General features: G+C 33.6%; 1 protein-coding gene and 2 long non-coding RNA genes across 7 annotated transcripts in view; 2 read left to right on the top strand and 1 right to left on the bottom strand.

Moving 5' to 3' along the window:
• Positions 1–18,453, bottom strand: part of LOC115452577 — a 127,551-nt gene extending 109,098 nt beyond the window's left edge. For 4 of the 5 annotated variants that reach the window (XM_037441453.1, XM_037441471.1, XM_037441468.1 and 1 more), the window contains exon 1: positions 18,142–18,453. The gene's annotated coding sequence lies outside the window, so the exon portion shown is untranslated. Of the gene's footprint in view, positions 1–9,008; positions 9,029–18,141 lie in introns of those variants that run through there. The other variant, XM_037441462.1, reaches the window with a different exon arrangement.
• On the top strand, positions 3,313–4,255 carry LOC119190184. The gene is made up of 2 exons (XR_005112808.1): positions 3,313–3,962; positions 4,176–4,255. It is a non-coding gene; the product is annotated as an uncharacterized LOC119190184 (long non-coding RNA).
• Positions 18,454–19,536: 1,083 nt separating the features above from the next.
• On the top strand, positions 19,537–20,897 carry LOC115453797. Its single transcript, XR_003939598.2, has 4 exons — positions 19,537–19,742; positions 19,832–19,969; positions 20,284–20,454; positions 20,526–20,897. It is a non-coding gene; the product is annotated as an uncharacterized LOC115453797 (long non-coding RNA).
• The last annotated feature ends 35 nt before the right edge of the window (positions 20,898–20,932 follow it).

The raw sequence follows: 20,932 nt of genomic DNA, 5'->3' as shown, positions 1-20,932 counted from the left end.
AGACGTAATTTCGAAGAGTCAGATGTGTGTGCCGCGTTTTAGCTTATCACATAGTTATTTGTAAACTTAAATATTCCACAATATTTTAACCCTGCCCTGTCGAATGCTGTTGTCACAAGACTTGTGGAATTGATCTCATTTTAAAACGTTTACATCTCAAGGTTATCCAATAAGCTGTAAAGTAGAAAATGCATTTAAATTCAAACTATCAATAAAATACGACAAATAATGTAAAACCCGGTCAGCATACAAATAAACTAAATCCCAAACTACCAAATTTAATTATAGTCTTTAATGTGTGATTCATAAAAGTGAACCAGTTCAGCGAACCAATAGGGTTGCCACACGTGATGCACTTAAAATAGCATTGTTCATATCCAGTAAAGTTTACTGGCGTGGCATGATTAAAATAGAAGTTAAACTCGTAAGTTTACAGTTTATTTTCCTCTATAAGGGTCTGATTACTGCATTCAAAGTCATAAATACAGTGCAATCCATGAAAAATGAACCAGGAGACAAGAGGTTCCAGAACTAAACTATAGTTCTGTACTATTGAAACGACTCAATATCATACAAAACTACATTAAGTCCCCAATTTCTTTTACTTCCCGAGGTTTGTAATAAACTAAAACTTATGTGAGGTTTAAAGTCTAAAAAACCGTTAAGAATTTACTATAAGGATAAAACAACAACTGTTATATTATCTGAACGGGATTTCACTGTACGATTAAACCTATTAATAACGATACAATTTATTTATTTATCATTCAATTATTGCGAACGCGTGTGCACCGAACACGCTGAATGTGAACGCATTGATTATATTGTTTACGCATGCCTATATGAAACGTGTTAATTAAGTCTCGAATAAGAGAAATCGTTAATTTATAATAATTGTAATACATTTAATTAATTACATTGTAACCAGTATAATTAATGGAAATAATGAGATCTAATATCTCAGGGTGAAACGCACACGTGAACGCACTGCAGGGCTGTGTAGAGCTTAGTAATTCAAAATTTTAACGTCTTTATATTTCACTGCTTTCGTGGAACTGGGGTTGCTAGATTTTTTCAGCCTATAAGGGACAAACGCCTTAATGGGCAAAAAATACGGAATTTCAGTTTTTTACCCGGGACAAATAAGAAACAAAATTATTTTGTGACATATTTAATACATTATTCCAAGGATCGAGTCAGTTTTAACATATTTGTAACAATCAATTGCATCAAGTTGCTTTTTATTCAATTTATTACTTAAAAACCGAATCGTATTGATATGTATGCGATAATACGAACGTTGCGTGCGTGAGCACTTGTCAATCGTAGGTTGATCGATTTACGGGACAGAGTCTGTCCTGTCGGGACATTTTAAAATGTGCCTTAAATACGGAACGTCCCTGTCAATACGGGACGTCTGGCAACCCGTGTACCCTTTGTTGAAGGTCCTTAAATAAATAAATAAATAAACCCTACGTAGAACCTACGAACGAGCGACTGACTCATCTCAATAACATACAACAAAAAGAAGTCGCCCTCTTACAACCCTAACAAAAAATCAACGAACATCGCAACAATGACGCACCATCGCGAGTGCACGCGCACCGAATGCACCGGCCGCCGATCGACCGATTGGCTACGTGTGCGTGAAACATGTTATAGGCCCTCGTGTGCCGTCGCTAATGGCTATTAGATCGATTATTGTGCGCGAACTGGAAAAGAACGATAAACCGATTGTACTAGTACGTAGTTACGTTTCTTAAGCATAGCGAAATATCTACATTCGAAAAATATTACGCCGGGGACGAGGCCAACATTGTTCTGCTGTTTTAAGTCATGGATGCTTGAGGGCTGAGTAATGGATCTCTCAACATTATGCGTTCCCTATTCGTTTGCCGGCCTACGTAATAAAAATAGTTCTATTTTTGTTTTCATATTGCAGCTTGAAAATTGAACATCACACAGTCATACAGCACGAGGTGATACTAGTACACTTCGATTTTTATTTCAAAAACGCTTCTACAACTCAATTTGGCACGTGACGCTCGAAATGTATTTTATAAAAACATAACCCCGAATTTACTAACGATACTTAACTAAGTAAGGAGCAATGCTATAAGTCTGCCTCTTTGCTTTCGGCATGGCAGCCTTCGCAATGTGTAAATATAGCGGCGCAGTGAGTTAACTGAGTAAGGAGCAATGCTATAATAAAGTCTGTCTGTCTAGTGAGATACAACTTTAATAGGCTGTCAGATAAGCAAATCTGAACAAATCCACAAACTATGAAATTGCAGACAATATGCGTTCGTTTGCAATGTGCAATATTATTGTTTGTGAATACGGATGTTAATAAATACTGAATAAGCTGCGATAGCTTAGTTGGGTGTGGAACGGTCTGCCGAGACGAATGTCTGCAGGTTCAAATCCCAAGGGGACACACCTCTGATTTTTCAAAAAAAAATGTGAGTATTCTTTGTGAAATATAGCTTGCTTTAACGGTGAAGGAAAACATCGCGAGGGAACCTGCTTACCTGAGAAATTCTTTATAGGAATTTTTAGGGTGTGTGAAGTCTACCAATCCGCACTAGGTCAGCGTGGTGGACTAAGGCCTAATCCCTCTCATTAGCAGAGAAGACCCGTGCCCAGCAGTGGGACAGTATATAATACAGGGCTGATATATATACGGATGTTAGGAACTAACAATATCCTCAAAGTCTTCACGTGTCAGTTCATTAATTCGCGCTCGTTCCAGTGCGCGCGCACCAAACGCACCGACAACGATTGAACTGTTTACATATCACATAAATTCATCTCGTGAAAAGCAAACAATGTAACACAGAGGCCGCGGTCCTAGAATATGGAATATAATAAGCATAATGCATACGTAACGTATTTTTTTGTTGTTGTTTTAGAAAATCCGTCGAGGCCATGGCGGTAAAACCATTTTAAATCGTATTGCAGGTTCTAAATTTAAAATTCACGTGTATCTTGAACCTAGGAATGGTATGGGACTTCCTATAACGTATTTTCATATTATTTATTTTTACGTCATCTATCTCGATAGATTTACTATTATTTATTCGTCACAGTGCTCGGCACTGTGACGAACCACTGTCCAAATCATGCCATGTAATTGTCGTATCTACCTACAATAAAATAGTAAAGATTATGTCCAATTTATCGCACTTGCTAAAGCTAAAACGGGCATTATTTATAAGGCCATTATTCCTACGTATAAATATACCACTCGTGTAAATATCTAAGCCAATTCAGCGTAAATCCACTTAAAGTAACTCCGCCAGCAACCTTAGCGCACGTGCACTGAGCGTACTCTGACTTTAGCATTGTACTTATGAGTGGGGATTTGTGTCCACGTTGGTAATAAGTGAATGTAACAATAGTGCCGATAGAACATACTATATTTACGGTCTTATTCATAATAAAACTATCAGAATTATCGGAAGTTTATCTGGGCGTTATCGGAGGCATGTAAAAAATTGGTATTCATAATGGTTCAATTGCGCTAAAAGTCTCCGATAAAGATGCTTTAATTTATCGAGCCTAACCCCCGTCTTTACACCTATGTTAAGCGTTCGATAGCAAAAAAATGGCTGACGTCGGTCAGCTGTTTCGTGTTTGACGCTTGTTGTGTGTGTGTCAGTCTGTACTTAGAAGTAAACAACATTTCGATCATTTTCGTTTCAAGAAATAATTTTATTTAGTTACGTATTAAAAATGCAAGCTAGGCTGCTTTAGGTAGAAAAATGTCTCGTCAGAAATTAGATCCGTTTTCTCTGGATAATTATGAATTCCGTAAACGGTATTATTTTTCCAAACATACGGCTGCATTTATAAGTGACTGATAGTCCGCGAAGAGTTGCTGTTTCACCGTATAGGTTGTGGCAGATCACCAGAATTGCAAGTATTAATAAACTGCATTGACATGTTGGGATCGTCATGAGGTAAGTTAATTCTATTCCATATTTATACAGACTTCGGTAAATACGTATACCTAATGATGAGCTACTTTTAGGTTCGTTTTCTTAATAGATGTAAGATGTTGGACACCTCTATGGATTATCTAAAGCCACTACCAGTGGTATATTATGTAGCAAAGTGGAGCGTGCGCTCGTATTACATGCTGCAGATTATAATTATGCCCCACTTCTTTTCAGAGGAACCCTTGTTAAGGTTGGAATTTCACCATGTAAAAGACTGCCCATCTATAATTGGTTGTATTTTCTACACCCATATACTTAACAGTAAAAAATATGGCTAACACTATATAGAAAAGGATATTATTTCCTCAATCTTGTTGTTCAGGTAAGATTTAAAGGTTTGTTGTAGGTGAATTGTGATGCTAATCTTCAGATCAGAGGTATTGTTAGATGGCAAAGCAGCACTCATAACTCCCGGATATTGCAACAAGAACTTTGGTGTGTGGAAACAGCATTTTCAATGCCTGTTTCATGGCATATCTTAAATTTGGCAATGTGAAGACTACTATTGTGGCTCTTGCAGTGTTACACAACATTGCAATTGCTCAAAGAGAGATATATGCCACAGAACAGTGTGTCCAATATTGAAGAGGTGTCAGTATCAATTATTATCATAATTGACCCAAAATCTAGACTAAAGTTGTTCACACTGAAAGGTAACTAATTATACAACATAATTAAAGTTAGTCATTGTCATTTATTTTTATAAAATTTATATTTTTCTTTTATTAATATATCTCAATTTTATTTTTTTTATTTCACTGGAGCTCATTGTCCATCTGAATAGCATGCAACTCTTTTCTGTGTTGCACTTCTATTGTTGCAATTTATTCTGCAGATGTGGGACAAACCTGAAATTATGCAATGTATAAGCATTCAACATAATTTGAAATAAAAAAAATGTTTATTCAAATATACAACAGTAGTATCCCACAGGATTATAGTATAAATGATAAATTACTTAATGATGATTTGTTAATACCTCCCTTATATTTCCAGGTGGAGGTGGATTATAATATAATAATGCATCATATGCATGCCTTAATCGGTGGTCTTTACAAATTGTAAATCATATTTGATTATATGTTGACTTGTCATAAGAGCCTTTTATATATATGCCTACATGATAAATAAAGGTTTTTATTTATTTTCCTTTTTATTTTAACTAATAAAGACCTCAAAAATATATTTTACTTATGACCTACCTAAAACAACAATATCCTACATGATTATAGCATAAAATGGATACATACATATCTCCTTTATATTTTCTATTGGAAGTGAGGTCTGAGGAGGCACAATGAGCATTATCTACAAAATAAAATTGATTTATTCCTTTTATATTTCATTGTGCTGTTTTAACTTTATTATTTGTGCTGAATGCCACCAGGCTACATAATCACTATTTTATATTATCCAAATATTTTATTTATATGAATATTTTAAGAGTGGCTATCATAGTGCATATTGTTGGACATGCGCAATGCATGAGTAGCAATATTACATTTCAGTTAGCACAGCTCCCCCAAATGAATCTACGACACCTATATGAAATTGTAGTTCGTGACGACATTCACGTTCAAGAATTCATATTCTTTTTAGGGAAGAGTTTTTGGTTAGGGAACGGGTTCATACCCGCTCCTAATCAATTTCTTCAACATAATCTTGTAAAAAGTAATAGTTAGTAATGCAGGAATGCATATCGCAAACGTTCAAATACAGAAAAGAGCTGCACCAACCTTGTCTTCCTCCAACTACTTTTCACTTCTCTACCATTTTATCGCAATTTGCTGCCTGCGTTCTTCCAAGTTTTACAAAGAATTTCGAGAACAACAAATAAATTTTCCTCCTGTATTTATTTTATTTACTTTTTTGACAAACGCCATTGTGACAATGACAGACAATTTTTTTTATTGTCTGTTTCCAGAGACAAAACTTGGTAGTAATTGGTAGAACTTATTTAAATTTTTTTTCTACGAAATGGCAACATTGTGCACATTTAAAGGCCTTTTTGTTATCGGAGGTTTATGAAACCATTATGAATAAGAAATTTTATCGAATGCTCGATAAGCTTATAGGACGTTTTAACTATTTGCGATTTATACCTTCGATAAGGGTTTTATTATGAATAAGACCATTAATCTATAAAACCTAGATTGCCGTTTGTTTAAATAGATAGTCGTCGAAAGACTGTAGACGACATGTGACCGTCGAATTTTATATAATTGCAACACATTCATTTTTTATTTTACATAAATTTTAGATTTCTTATATTCTCCATATAAATTTAATTTATTTCGAATCTCACACTACTCCATGAGCGCATGTTCTTAAAAAGGGTTACTTAAAAGTTTTTGTTAACGTTTAACATATAGATTAATACTGTAAGGTCTAGACTTTTGACAAGACTAAGAAATGACATAATAAGGTACCCACATACTTAATAACATATTCAAGGAATTGGTTCAGACTTCAGTACGGTCCTACGAGTGTAGAAAATGTACAAATTATTAAATTATTTACATCCTGTAAGTAATACATTTCCCCTTAGATAATTTATATAATATACAGCATTTATACGCATTAAAATATAACCTATATTCGCGTACCAACCATTACATTGTGTACTATCGACCAAAGTTTCGATGTCATAATATTCAGGTTTGATACAAATATTCGCGAACCTCTCAAACGCATACGCACACTCACACGCTCGTACTAAGTTTACAAACAACAGCTCCAATGTATCTAATGCATCTCAGGTAATGCTGTATGTGAGAATCCTGATACTCATAACACAAGTTTAATATTACTGTGGGTACAAGTATTCAAACAACCACTTAAAAATAATTTGTTATATTGCATTGTATCAGTTAGCATAATGTATACAAAATTTTTGCCAAACCTTACAAACATTTGTGGATTACGCAAACATGCGCGGACCATAAAACATTTAGATATAATACAAACATTTGTCTAGGTTTGAAAATCGCCCATCTTGTTTTACAGCTGAAGATAAAATAAAGGTGGTGACCTATTTCAATACTATTACCGCATCAATTAATCTGTTTTCAATCGACTAAAAAAAAGGTTTTCGATACGCCATGTATGTTTTTTTAAATGTTTATTACCTCTGAACTTAGTCATTTATAATGACACTGACTAAAATTTCCTTCATACCGGAAATATTTATTCATATATATACAACACCATAACAGTTACAGTACTTAAGCTATGTTATACAGACAAATAGGTATTCATTTTCATATTTCTTTTCAATACATCTGTGGGCCATTCCTACGAATTCCCGCAGGTTTTAAACAAGTATATTAAAGTCCTGGAATATATTGAGCAATCGTATGGCCCGTGACAAGGGCGCAAACCGCACCACAGTCATCCGAGGCAAATATATATCACCAAAGAGCTAGAACACAAGTTATTCATTGCCGCTAAGCGACAAACAAAGCGGTAACAAGCTGACAGATCTCAAACACAAAAAACCAACAGAAACAGTTGTGCAATTAACTCGTCCCCCTACATCAGAAATTCCGAACGTAGGCATTTCGTACAAAAACGAGCGCACAAGGGAACCGGTCCGTTTTGTTACCGAACGTCGCCGGTGCGCGTGCACTAAATGCACTCGCGTTTCATTGTGTATGCTATGAACAGGCATTTCAAACATGCTGGCTAAGCTAACGGTTTAGACTTTAGAGTGAGTATTATGGTAATTGTTTGGCATAGCGAAGCTGAAATTCAAGTATTAATTTTTCGTGCTTATCTTCTTTGATGAAATTTGATTTAGTTCTAGAGAGTAGAATAGAGACATCGATGTAGTACAATCAGAAATTTGCTACGCGACTGCGGCCGCGCTGCATAAATTTGGCACAACATGCCATGTAAGTGTGTCGCGTTCTGGGATAAGCCTGTGTATATCCAGTTCCTACAGGCCGGCATAATTGTGTCGACTGCCGAGGGTTAATCATCCCGTCAGTCGACATTCTATTGATACCCACTCCACTTACCATCAGGTGCAGTGGCGTCACTTAGCCGTGCACGGTAAATAAAAACATAAACGATGCTAAAATAAAAGATCTAAGAACGCCTTCAATTTGCCGCTAGGTGACGCGCGGTTGCAGTGCGACAACAACGCGGCAGTCGCGGGTTCCTTTTTATATGAATTTATTTATCTGAAACGCATCGCTCCTGCCGTGAGGCTATCTTGTAAGCACCCTAAAGCTGTGGGTTGTCACTTAATGTTGATTATTGTATAAGGTAGAAAAAACAGTAATGCTATGAAAACACTAGGAAATTGTTGAGTTGTAGACATTGTAATAAAACTTATGATAATAAATAATGAATTTAATAAGAACTATTATAAAACTTAATATTTTTACGACATACTTTATCAACCGGAAATCCTCTACTAATAGAATGTAATTACGGCATATGTAATAAAAACTAAAATAATTTATCAATTACATTCGATGACATTTTCACATAACAAAGAACACACAATCTTCACAATTATCAAGTTTCTAGACGGTTTGTATAACAAACTTGGAGTAGATATAAAAGTTTCCCGGAATAAAACTTCCAATAGTAGAGTCCAGGATTATTCCTATGGACTATGTCCTTTCTTTTTCAAGCTTCCTACGTATCAATCTTCAAAATCGAATCTGTTGTTAAGCATTTAAAATATAAAATAACTTTGCCCTCGACTTCGTACGTGCGAATCAGTGGAATATTGCAGCAAGGGATGCCCAATTCATGGCGGCATTTTTTTAAAGAAATTCGTCATTAATGGCGGTGTTGAATGAATGAATGAATCCAAGAAACGCTATTTTCCGTTTTGTTACTCTTCTTTAGTCATCAGCTTTAATTATAGGTTTCCTTCAATATACAGACACTTTACGGTGTACAGTAAACATAAAATAATATAGCAGTAAAACCGTAGTAGTTTTACTGCTTTATTATATTATGTATAGATAGGTATTGAAATTACACACTCACGTCTTTTATACTCAATGGGGTAAGCAGAGGCGTTACTAGTTCACTCACTCTTCGCCGTGTATTCCGTACCATGATATGACCATAACCTTAGGATCCAACAGTTTATGTCCATCATTCATTATAATTACACCAATAAAACAAAAGCAAATTGCCGTATCTCAAAACAGACATAGGGGAGATAGGCACAGAGGCACAATTTACTTGCCAAATCTCTGATAAGATTGTGCCAGAGGTGACATTAGTTATCACAACTATGATAAATATGATTAAATTTATGATTTGTTTTCCGAAATAACACTTGAAAACTACCAGCTAATTATTATGAAAATGAATGGCTTGATACCTATCTAATGGCAGACAAATGCGTCGCCAAGGGGGGCAGGGAGGGCAGCTGCACCCCCTCCCTCATTATTAAGAGTTTACAAATGTAAAGCAACGAAATTCTTTGACAAATTGCGTGATCGATCATTCCCGTAAATCGAAACTCGAATGAATTCACCAATTCCATTCCTAATATGCCATACGCTTAAATACGCTCTGCTCTATGTTAGTCATTCACAACACGGTTTTACTCACGTACTATGTAGTCGGAATCGCCGACCAGTTTCGAACTATTAAGTAGGTCATCCTCAGGGGCGAGTGCTAAGAGGACGTCGCGTCGCAGAGGCCTTTCGATCACTGGATCGAGAGAAAATTCGTAAGGCAGCTAGTTTAATGTAATTCTGACGCAGCAGTATATAGACCTACAACGTATATAGAACTACAACGTATATAGAAACTATGTTTATTATGCAATTGTTATTCCTTCATGATTCATGCAGACATTCTCAATGAAAATAATAAATGCCATGATATAATGTGCGTAATAAAAAACGTCTAGTGTTTATGGGTGTTGTAAAGTTCAGATTTTATACCGTTAATTTTTTTTTTATGACCTAACATTAATAATATATTCCTATATAGAGAAAGATATAGCGCAGACATACTTTTCTAAGCGGCTAAAGCCTAGTTGGGTGTGGAACGGATTACCGAGAACAATGTCCGCAGATTCAAATCCCAAGCACACACACCTCCGTTCTAAAATTATATGTGTTGTCTTTGTGGATTATCGCTTGCTTAAAAGGCGAAGAAAAACATCGTGAGATCTTTGAATTTAAATGTAATAATTCTATTAAAGTAGTAACCACAACACATTGCGTAACAATCAACTGAGAAATGATACGCCAATGTCGTTCGAGTTTCCTTGGATATTTTCCCTCAACCTTAACTCCAAACGGGAAAATAACTGAGGTTAAAACTATACAAGGAATCGAACCCACGTGCTTATGTCCTTAAGTAACTAAGACGCTTATCTAATAGAAAAGCATTATTTCCAACTCTCGTAAATTATTGGAGAAAAGGGGATAGAACAGTAATACTGAAAATTTCTTGTCCATATTTATTTTAATTTAAATTAAAGAGCTTTATCGTATACACGATTATGTCGTCTTGGTACTAAGTAATCCAGAGAGTATCCGAGTCTCACACCCTCCCACTGCAACTCCTGTAAGCCAGGATCAAGGGACATGCATTTTATCACTTAGCACTAATCTGCCTTTAGGTTTATATTTAGTGGAAATGGATTGAGTCTTCAGTTTTAGTTATGGAAGTACGTACTAAATAGTAAATTTCCCTACCCTTAACAGATATTCCAATGGGCACATCCCGGAAATGCTTGAAGATAAACCTTGTAAACCCGGTCTTATTGCAAATCTCCATGCGGACTTACTAAACTCTCATCGAAGTTCCTATCAGAGAAATTGTTAATAATAGATATTGTTCGAGTACGGAGTCGCGTCCTTCCGTTTCACAGCCGGCTTACTTACACCTGCGCTTAGAGGCTGTGAAATCAATTTACCGTTGATTATTTTATTCATCAAGTGAGGCCACTGACTATGAACGGTGCAATTCGTGTGGAAACTGTTTCTAATGATTTTGATGATGAAAAGTATTTAATTGAAGCTAAAAGCATTGTTGCTACGCCTCTGAGGTTCAACCTTGTCCAACCATTTCCAGTAGTTACACTGCCTACAATGTCCTGCAAACCGAAATACAACAATGACTACACACTACTGCTTGGCGGTAGAAATAGACATTGCGGTGATACCTACTCTCACAAATGAGAGACTTACCACCAGTAAAATTACTAAAATCCTTTCTAACTACTTAAATTATGTGAAGAACTCGTGTGCATTCCTACTTATAGAGCCACCGTTGTAAATATGCTACACCTGTCAATCGACATTAAGATTTTTTAAGCAGAAAATACTACTTATAGCTCAAATACTAAGCAATTAAATAATGATAGCCATAAAACGATCTAAAAAAACAGCCCCTTGCAAAACCGTTCCCAATACAAACCGTGTTTATAAATTACTTGCGGCACGTTTAATCAAAAACCAACCTTAATATCCATGTACAGTTCTTAGTATCGCGTTTCGCTAATATATTTAATGAAAGCGTTCATGGCGCATAACAATATGCACCTTTTTGTGTGAGAATAACGTTCAATGTTCAAAGTTAGGCTTTCCGAGTGCACGTGCACTAAGTTTGCACTCTCTTAGGTCGATGTATAATGAATCCGCAACATAAAGAGGAACTGTATAGCGACTTTGTTGTTAGATTTTGTTTTAGTCTCGTGTAAGATTAGGTCAACTGTTAATTATGTTAATGAGCTGTAGAGAATGATATTTAATTATGATATGATACTACTGTTTTGTAACCTCTTTATTTACAAACTGTTACAGAAAGTTGCAGAATAACTGAATAACCTTGATTAAGATTTTTAAATTCTAAGATCGTTCCTATCAATAGGAGATTATTGATAAATACTGAAGTGGGAAAGTTAGAACATCGAGAAAAACGCGTCTCTAAATATATACTTAATGTGGAATACGGTTCTGTTATTATATAATGACCTTGAAATGTCAACTCATAGAAATAATGAGGCCTTGTCCAAGCTCAAGTTCAATGGCGACCTTAGGACGGCCTACATACCGCTTTGGCTTACAATAGCACCTTAATGATTACATTAGAATCTATTAGCAAAACAAAAAAAATATATTGATATAAAAGGCGAAATTACCGCCATATTGGACATAAATTGACATGTCAAACACAACCTTTTTCATGAAAATGGCCCAGAGTCAGGGATCATTCATTATGTGAGTGTGGTCTGGAAGAAGGAACTGTGGATCATATATTTTTTAAATGTCCTAACCTTTCTTATTCTTTGTATGATTGTCTTCCTTCAAATATCTCGAAACCTGTCAACATGTCCTTTTTATTAAGTTTAGTTGATTCTCCCTTTATATATGAACTTATTAAATATATTTTAATTAATAATATTAAATTATAACCTTATTAGAAAATAACCTTACGTAATAAATAATAACATGTAACGTGATTATGGAGGGTAGAAGTAAACGTGACATGCGTAGCTGTCATGTTAGTACTTATATATTATATATTTTTCTCTTTTTATGTATTTTCTCACGATTGATATAATTAACATTATTATTTTAGTTTTACTAAGAACTTTCAATTTAGTAATTATTCCTATTCAAGGTTTTTCTTTTGCTTTTTTATTTCATTCGTATATGTTATCTTTGTTTTCATATTCACCCGGCCTAAGACCTTTTTTGACATATAGCACGTGTGTCTTCTACCAATGAAAATGCTTTTCAAACTTGACATTGGCATAATTATCGTATAAACGATACAGCCAAATAAAATAAATTGGATTGGATTGGATGAAAATGGCCTTTATTCCTTGACTTTAGAATTTAATTTCGGACTTTAGAAATTCGAGACAGACTCACCATTTTCAAGACAAAAATACTATGTTTATATAAACAGATCATTTGCCATACTGTTCATATCGAGCCTTTACCGCCATTTTAGCGCAACCGACAAAAAACAAATTTTACAGGAGAAGGTTTTTTTTAAATATTTTTAAAAGGAATTATGCAAGTAAATTGAAAATTTTACATACATTCATTATTTTTATACATTTATATATATAAGTTTTTAAAAGTCAAAAATATTAAGTATTTATGCCTTTTTTGTCGCTTACATTAATTTTGCCAGCATAATCTAAGGTTATTTTGGCATTTACGATAAAAAAAATCTGTTAATATTACCATATACAAGAAACTATATTTGATAAATAAATAGATATTTTAGAAGGTTTTCAAATGAAATAGTTGTATTATATTTGAAAAAAATATTTTTGTTATATTAAATATTTCGAGTAATGAGATCAAGCTTAGTTTAACTTAAAATGGTATGAATGAAATGAAATAAAGTTTTTCTTCTGGTACGAATCATCTTCGTCCGTTTTCACTTAACACCAGATATTGTTCCATCATGGTTTTAAAATAAAACGTTATAATTTAATAATAAATATATTAAACGTGAGACCAATCAGATTATGTATTAGTACTTACTTATGTAAAATCAAGTAAAATATATTTAATTTCCCTCATCCTCATCTTCATCCGTTTCAGCTAAAGCATCACGTATGGTTCCATCATGCCTCATACTTGAATATTCTTGATGGTATCTGTTTGGTATTACGTTTTTGTTGCATAACTTCTGTAAATCTTTGTATTTAGCTGCTGAAATTTTGAGCCCTTCAGCGTATAAAAGTGCACGTCCTTTTTGGACGATGGCACTGTTTGCTCTCAATCTGATGATAAAATCCATATCTATTCCGTAATTGTCACTGTCTTCAAAAATCCATATTGAAATTTAACAATAGGAATATTTTTATGAAATTGCACCACTCTTAATGAATTAAAATTAATTTTAAATTTAGCTGGCAATAAAGCTTGTGGAAAGATCTTCCAATCCATGAAGTCTCCATACTTAAAATATTTACAATGTAGCTTTTAGGATTATGTCTAGCATTAGTAATGATAGTTGGCCACTAAGAGGGAGCCCATACTGCTATGAATAGAATTAACAAGCATCATAGTGTGTCCAGGTAAAAGATAAGTTATCTTTATTTGTGTAGTTATTATTGCGGTTTTCAAGAAATTAATTAACATAGATATCATTGCACGGTTCCTGTTTGCCCGGCACAACGATCAGAATATAGATTAACCACAGTATGGGTACATTTTTGGTCTATCATATTCAAATAGGTGGTAGGTCTCTCATATGTGAGAGTCCGCCTCTCACATATGAGGTACCACTGCAATGTCTATTTCTGCCGTTGTGTTCCAGTTGGAACAACATTGTAGCCAGTATAACTACTGGACATAATGAGATTTAACATCTCACGTCTCAGGATGGCGAGCGCAGTGGAATACCAAACAATACTTTGTGATTCAAGGTATTGGATGGTGATTTTACTGTTTATGGGCGGTCGTATCGCTTACCATTAAGCGAGTGGCAAGCTCGCCTCGTTATTCAAAGCAATAAAGAAAAAAGAAAAATTATACAGAACTGTGACTATTTCATTACAGCCTCTTTTTTTCTTGGCTTTCACCCCTACACGTAACAATATCCATTCCTTGTGCCACTTTCGTATATACGTTCATTATAGTATGCATATTTTCTCGGGTAATATAAGGTCACACTTTTACAATGAGGAGTATTGAGGTCTTTTTCTAAATCAAAGCAAACGCATAAGGAGTTAGGATCAGCTACTTTGCTCATGTCTTCTAAAAACAGTGGCTTGCATCTTTCTTCATGCAGAATGTGATTTTAATATTCAGTGGTTTGTTCAAAAAAAAATCTGTTCTCAAGTGACAAGTTTTTGCATTTCTCACAAAAAGCACATTTGTCTTCTTTAGGGAGATAGAATCCGATATTAAAATCTGTTTTAAATATATAACGAAATACTGTTTTTGATAATACTGATGATTCTAGATTGTTTCCTTTCAAGTGATCAACATACTGTAAATACGAAAACGAAATGTTCTGAAATTCTTGAGGTAAAAATAATTTAGTCCTTTTATTGCAATAATAGTGGAATGGAACAGCAGGGAACATCTCAAAGAATGATTTTAGCTGTGCGACTTCTACTTCATCTGATTTATTATGAGGACGACGAGTTCTTCTGCCACCTCGAGTGGTATTCAGAATTTTATTGGCATTTCAGATGGTGTATCTCAAAGATATTTGGGATATGTTTAGGGTTTTAAGTAAAAATTGTTGACACATTTGAATATTATTTCCATTGTAGTTTATGAAATAATCGTATGATATTTAGCGAACATTACTACTAGATCTATTTCTGTGTTTTTTACTTCTATAAGATAATTCTGGAATTTACTATCTGTAACTTATAATTTAATCAGAACGATGTTTGTCACATCAAAAATTTGACAAAATAACCAGGTCTTGACAGGTTTGTTTATAGTAAAAGCCTCAAAGTCCATCACCTATGTCGGACATATAGGGTCGCTTGCGTTACAAATAAGCGATCGCAAGGCACTTACGACAAAAATTCTTGTTGTCGGTTACGTTATGGCTTTAAAAATATATATATTCACGATAATTTTAGCACTTGCTATAACTTTATAACGGCTTTACTTTGGGGGGAAACGACCACAGGGTTAGGTCCGTAGTGGCTTAAAATACTACTTATGATAAAAAACGCATTTTTGACAAAAGTGTCGCTTACGATAATTTGGCGGTAATGGCTCGATATACTACACACAACAAGATCACATGAACTTACGTCAAACAAAAAAGGTAATGGAGGGAAAATCATTACAAAAAGCATCTACTGCGCACATATTCGTATAATTTATATTACTGTTTTTATGTTTATGTCCGGGTCGTGTCTACACAAAACAGATTTATTATAGTATTTAAGTAAATATAGCTTTCTGTATAGTGATGGGTTCAATATAGTTTGAAATAGAAAGGCTGTTATTTTTATATTATAATGATTATGAGTCATATCCTTGAATTCCAAAGACTGAAATAGTGCCTATTAGCTTAATTATAAAAGACAAAAGGCTATACAACTATCATATTTTTGTTTGTTTTTATTTCCAAAACTAATACTATAAATTTTGTGTAAAATATTGTATGGTCATTAGGATATGTAGACCTAGCAAAGCAAGCCATCATTAATGTAACTGCCTGGCCTAAATAGAACATAGGTCACCCAAAGCCATCTGATATACCTTTTGTATCTGAAATCAACTGCAAGACATCTCAAGATTAACTACAGACCAGTGATGAAGGGTGAAATTTCCAAAAAGAAACCGACACAACATAGATTTATGTACTAATATGCATGAATACGGTTTGCAAATTGTTCTAATGGCAAATAGACCTTACATAAATGAAAAGTGAAGTCGGCAGCAATAGGATTATATGGACCCTTCACCACTATGGAGTACCAAAAGACCAAAACAATTCCTGAGAATAATACATCATTCCCACAATAACAATACATAACCATCATGAAATATAAACAAAAAACATTACAACAGATTAGCATTATCAAAACAATTCTTGCCAAATAATGTAAATATGATCAGACATCCTGTTGAGTCAGGGTCATGTTTGTCCAGTCATCACAACTGTTCCGAACAATTAACTTCAGCAACCTTACACAAGTAAAAATTTGCAATTACAGCAATAGTTAAATATTTTAATTATATTTTTATTTAGAAATATTAAAACAAGATGAAGTAATTTGAGTATTTATTTCATTTAGTATTTCGGAAACATGGGGTATAAGAAGACTTAATGCTTAGAGCATTATCTATGAGTTAGCCCGACAAGGTAATGCAGATATAAGAGAATTGTATCTCTAAAAAGTTTTTTTATAGAATAGTGGAACCCTGGAGCGAGTTGGAGGGCTCAATCATTCGAGACCCCTGTTGACTTCTACACATTGAATAACTGATAAAATATAACAAGGTCAAATGCAAGTCACAGTTTTTACTTTTCTATTAAGTAAATTATAATCACTTCATGCCTGTTTTACTTGAGCTGCCTTGAATAGTGGAAAGAAGGTAAATCATTTAAATGTAACTCAGTTCTAACTTCTAGGCATGGTGATGGCATATATGTGAAAATACAAATAGACATTAAATTTTAAATAGTTAGAATAATATTTAATAAATAATTGGCGTAAACATTGTTTATGTACAATCATATTTGTTTACATTGAACATAATGTCTTTGACTTGTAATTTTACTCAGATGTTGCAAAGTTATTATGAATTATGATTAGGTCATTAAATACAAAATAACTAATTGTAAACATACAAATTCCACAGACTTTTCTTTTCACCAACCATAAATAATAAGTAAGAATTTACTTACTTTGCCTAAACACAAAATGAACCCTATAGTTTTCTATCCTTATCCTATGTATTAATATCTTTTGTAGAATATTTTTAATGGCTGTATAAAAAAAGTAAAAAAATAGACCCACAACATTCTATTTTCTTCAAAACTAAAACATTCTGTTCAGTTCCCGCACATCTCATAACTTGTGAGACACACTTGAGAGAAAGTCAGAGTAAATAATTACACCCACTTTAGTAATATGTGACATTTGCCAGAGAAAGTGAGATGAACATACATTGTTTTTTATCCAGTTTTGAAACATTCATAAGGCTAGGAAGGAATTAAAATGACTAACAATCATAAAATAGGTACCAATCAGACTAAAGAAAATAATGACAAAGAACAATTTTAATTTAAAAACAATATGTTCAGTATCAACATGAATTTAATTGGTATTCCATTACTCAACAGCATAACAAGGTAGCAAACATTGAATTGCTCAAAAATAAACTTCAAGCTGCCAAAGCTGGCTATTTATCTTCATTGTGTAGAGAATCTGAACATCTGTGTGCATAGACTTTATAGTCGTCATCTGACATTCTAGTGCCTGCGGCTGTGTATTACACTGCGGCTTTATCTTCGACCAGATCGCCCACATACAACGAATAACACGCAATCTATAGTGAACATGTCAGCAAATAATCGCGAACATTTTTGCGAAGTATTTTTCCATGTTAAAGCAAACTTCCTACCTCCATTGTAACGAATATGAATTATTTTTTGTACATGATTTAGGTTTGTCGCTGGAAAATAATAAAATACAACTTACCCCGTCCAATGATTATTTTGATTGCTTCCTTGATTCTCACAAACACAATTTTTTTTATATTAATTTACATACAACACTCGAAATTATTATCACACTGCAACTTTCACTTCGTTTTCAATAAATTCGTAAAACACGGTAACTTAACACAAAATTATAATCGGTACAATAGTAAAAGACAGAGCAAAACAGACAATCGCGCTTCGAATTGGTATTAGACAGCTAGAGAAGTGCCGCAGGTACTAGAGAGTGAATGATATCATGCAATATAAGTGTACTCCCAAACACAATTTGCAACTCATTTCTTAGTTCGTCTCCATAAAATGATCGATGTAGCATATTTTTATGGTGCAGAAAACTTACAATTTATTTATATATAGCTCTAATCTAAACCAAAAACATAAGCACTGTACATGATATCAAAAATATTGAAGACACAGTATAGGTACCATTGGCTGTCTTATCGCTCAAGGCAAACTCCTACAGACAACCATTGGATCGAATAAGAGAGATTAACGAAAAAGGGAAGTCTAGGGCATACGTAGTATATATTAAAAATATATAAGTATATTTTTTATATATAAATACCTACGTACATACGCAAATACATAAATTTAAGGGTATAAAATATACAAATATACAAACATTACAAAAAATGAGGACAAAATAGTTTTCAATGTCGCACAATAAATTTTTTATTGACTGAGGAAATGTAATTTTACCATTTTTATTAAATTTCTAGAAAAATGTTATTTAGTTTTGTAAACATTTCAAATGTCCCATATAGTATGTTACAATACAACAATGATATATTTTTTTAATAATTTAAGAACATTCATACATAGCTCTTTTATCGGATAACAAGTTACGCCTCTGGATACATAAAAGTACAATTTGGACATTTGTAAAAAAAATATCTCTGGCAAGTGGTTCGATAATGAATATCAAAACAAACACTATATCAAACGAAGAGACACGATTCTAATTTCGTTCATTCACAGAATGTCGCACAACCCTACGTTCAATATGGGCACACCTTAGTGATGTACGCTATGACAGATTACAAAAATATTAAAATAGTCGATTAATTACAAAGCCAATAATTAGTTAATAATTTATTATTCCAAATTTTCTTCAAACAATAATTATAAGTAAGAAAATACAATAAAAGACTAATTTCATTAACCCTGGCACAGAAAAAAGGACATTTATATTTTGTAATTAGTGACTAGTGTATATAATAATAAATCTTCAATAATTCAATATTATGTTTTGCAAACAGACAACTATATTATATTTTTTACCGTTATTCTAAATATTCTACAAGGTGGAAGCGTTCCCGAAGTGATAACACTGCGCATGTTCGTAAATCTACTGCAACTTGACAGCATTATCGATTTTATTACCAATGAAAAAATAAAGACTACAATTTTTGTTATCCTGTACCAGCAGTGAATAGAAAATAATATAAAATGTTTCGCATAGCTATATTGCTTGGATGGTACACTGTTTTTGGATTCTATGGTACATGTAAAGGATCAAACGAACAGACCCCAGTCACTTTTACCTTCAAGGAATATCAGTACAAAGATTCGCCTAAAAACGTAAATAATGATTATGTGCGAGTTAGGCCATTGGCCGACGGACATACATAAGTAGATAATATATATATTTATGTACAATTATATTTCAGGAAATGACATTCAGGGAATTTGAAACAGCGTGTGAACAAAGTAGCGCATGCAGCCATCTGTCTGGATTACAAAAAACTCGCTGCGTTAGAGAATGCGTTTCTCCTTCTTGCTACAGGGAGCTTTATCAGGCTGATCCGGTAATGAAACCAAAACGAAAAATAAAATATTTTACCTCCTTCTTTGTATTAAAGATAGGATATTTAATTACTATGTAATAATATGGCACGAAACTGATAATTTAATGACAATAACAAACTTCCTTTGGTGGAATGCTACGCATATTACTCAAAATAATCAAAATAGTGTATGTCATTTTTTCACTCTTGACACTAAAACGTGACTTTAACTATAATCTCTGAGTATTTATTTTTTTTGAATGTCCATAATATTCTGTAAAATATGGTTTTCATCAGAAAAATAAATTATGAGTGAGATTTTTTTATAATTTCAGTTGGAAGAAGGTGAAATTGACGTGCGGTTGAACTCTTTCAAAGGCTGCTTTACGCAGAGAAGCGGCCGAACGAGAAATTGATTTCGCTCCACCGTTATATCTTCTCTGGTTCTATGTGCTAACAAGATAAATAAAATTCGACACAAAGTGAAATTTGTTCTGCACGCCTTGGTATGCAAATAATCAATTTAAGTTATCAATATCAAAATGTAACAAAAAATATAATATTGTTATTCTTTCAGTTCCTCTCAAGCACAGATGCCAAAGAAAACACCTTCATAAATAAAGTAGTAAAAAAGAAGTTGTAAGAATAGTCACTAATATTATATGCAAGTTTATTATTATTACACGGTTATTGCTCAATAATATTTTTATAGTTCGGATATGCGATCTTAATAATGGAATATTTGAAGTCCACTGGGTGCGGCCAACAGGTATACATGAGATATTGTAAACAGGTGTATTTACATTATTGTCAATACTAATTACGGCAAAGAGTAAATGCAGTACGCCGAAAGCCGAATAAATACGATAACAAGTAATGAAGTACAACCTAATTAATTTATTACGTATTTTCAGACACAGTTATTTCAATAAATACAATAGCTCTGTTACAAACCGCGTTTCATTACACGTTGAATTCTAATTC

The sequence above is a fragment of the Manduca sexta genome, chromosome 4 (genome assembly GCF_014839805.1).
Source record: "Manduca sexta isolate Smith_Timp_Sample1 chromosome 4, JHU_Msex_v1.0, whole genome shotgun sequence".
In the NCBI taxonomy this organism is placed as follows: Eukaryota; Metazoa; Arthropoda; class Insecta; order Lepidoptera; family Sphingidae; genus Manduca; species Manduca sexta.
Note: the sequence above shows the minus strand (reverse complement) of the source record. Positions and strands in the feature narration are given on the sequence as shown.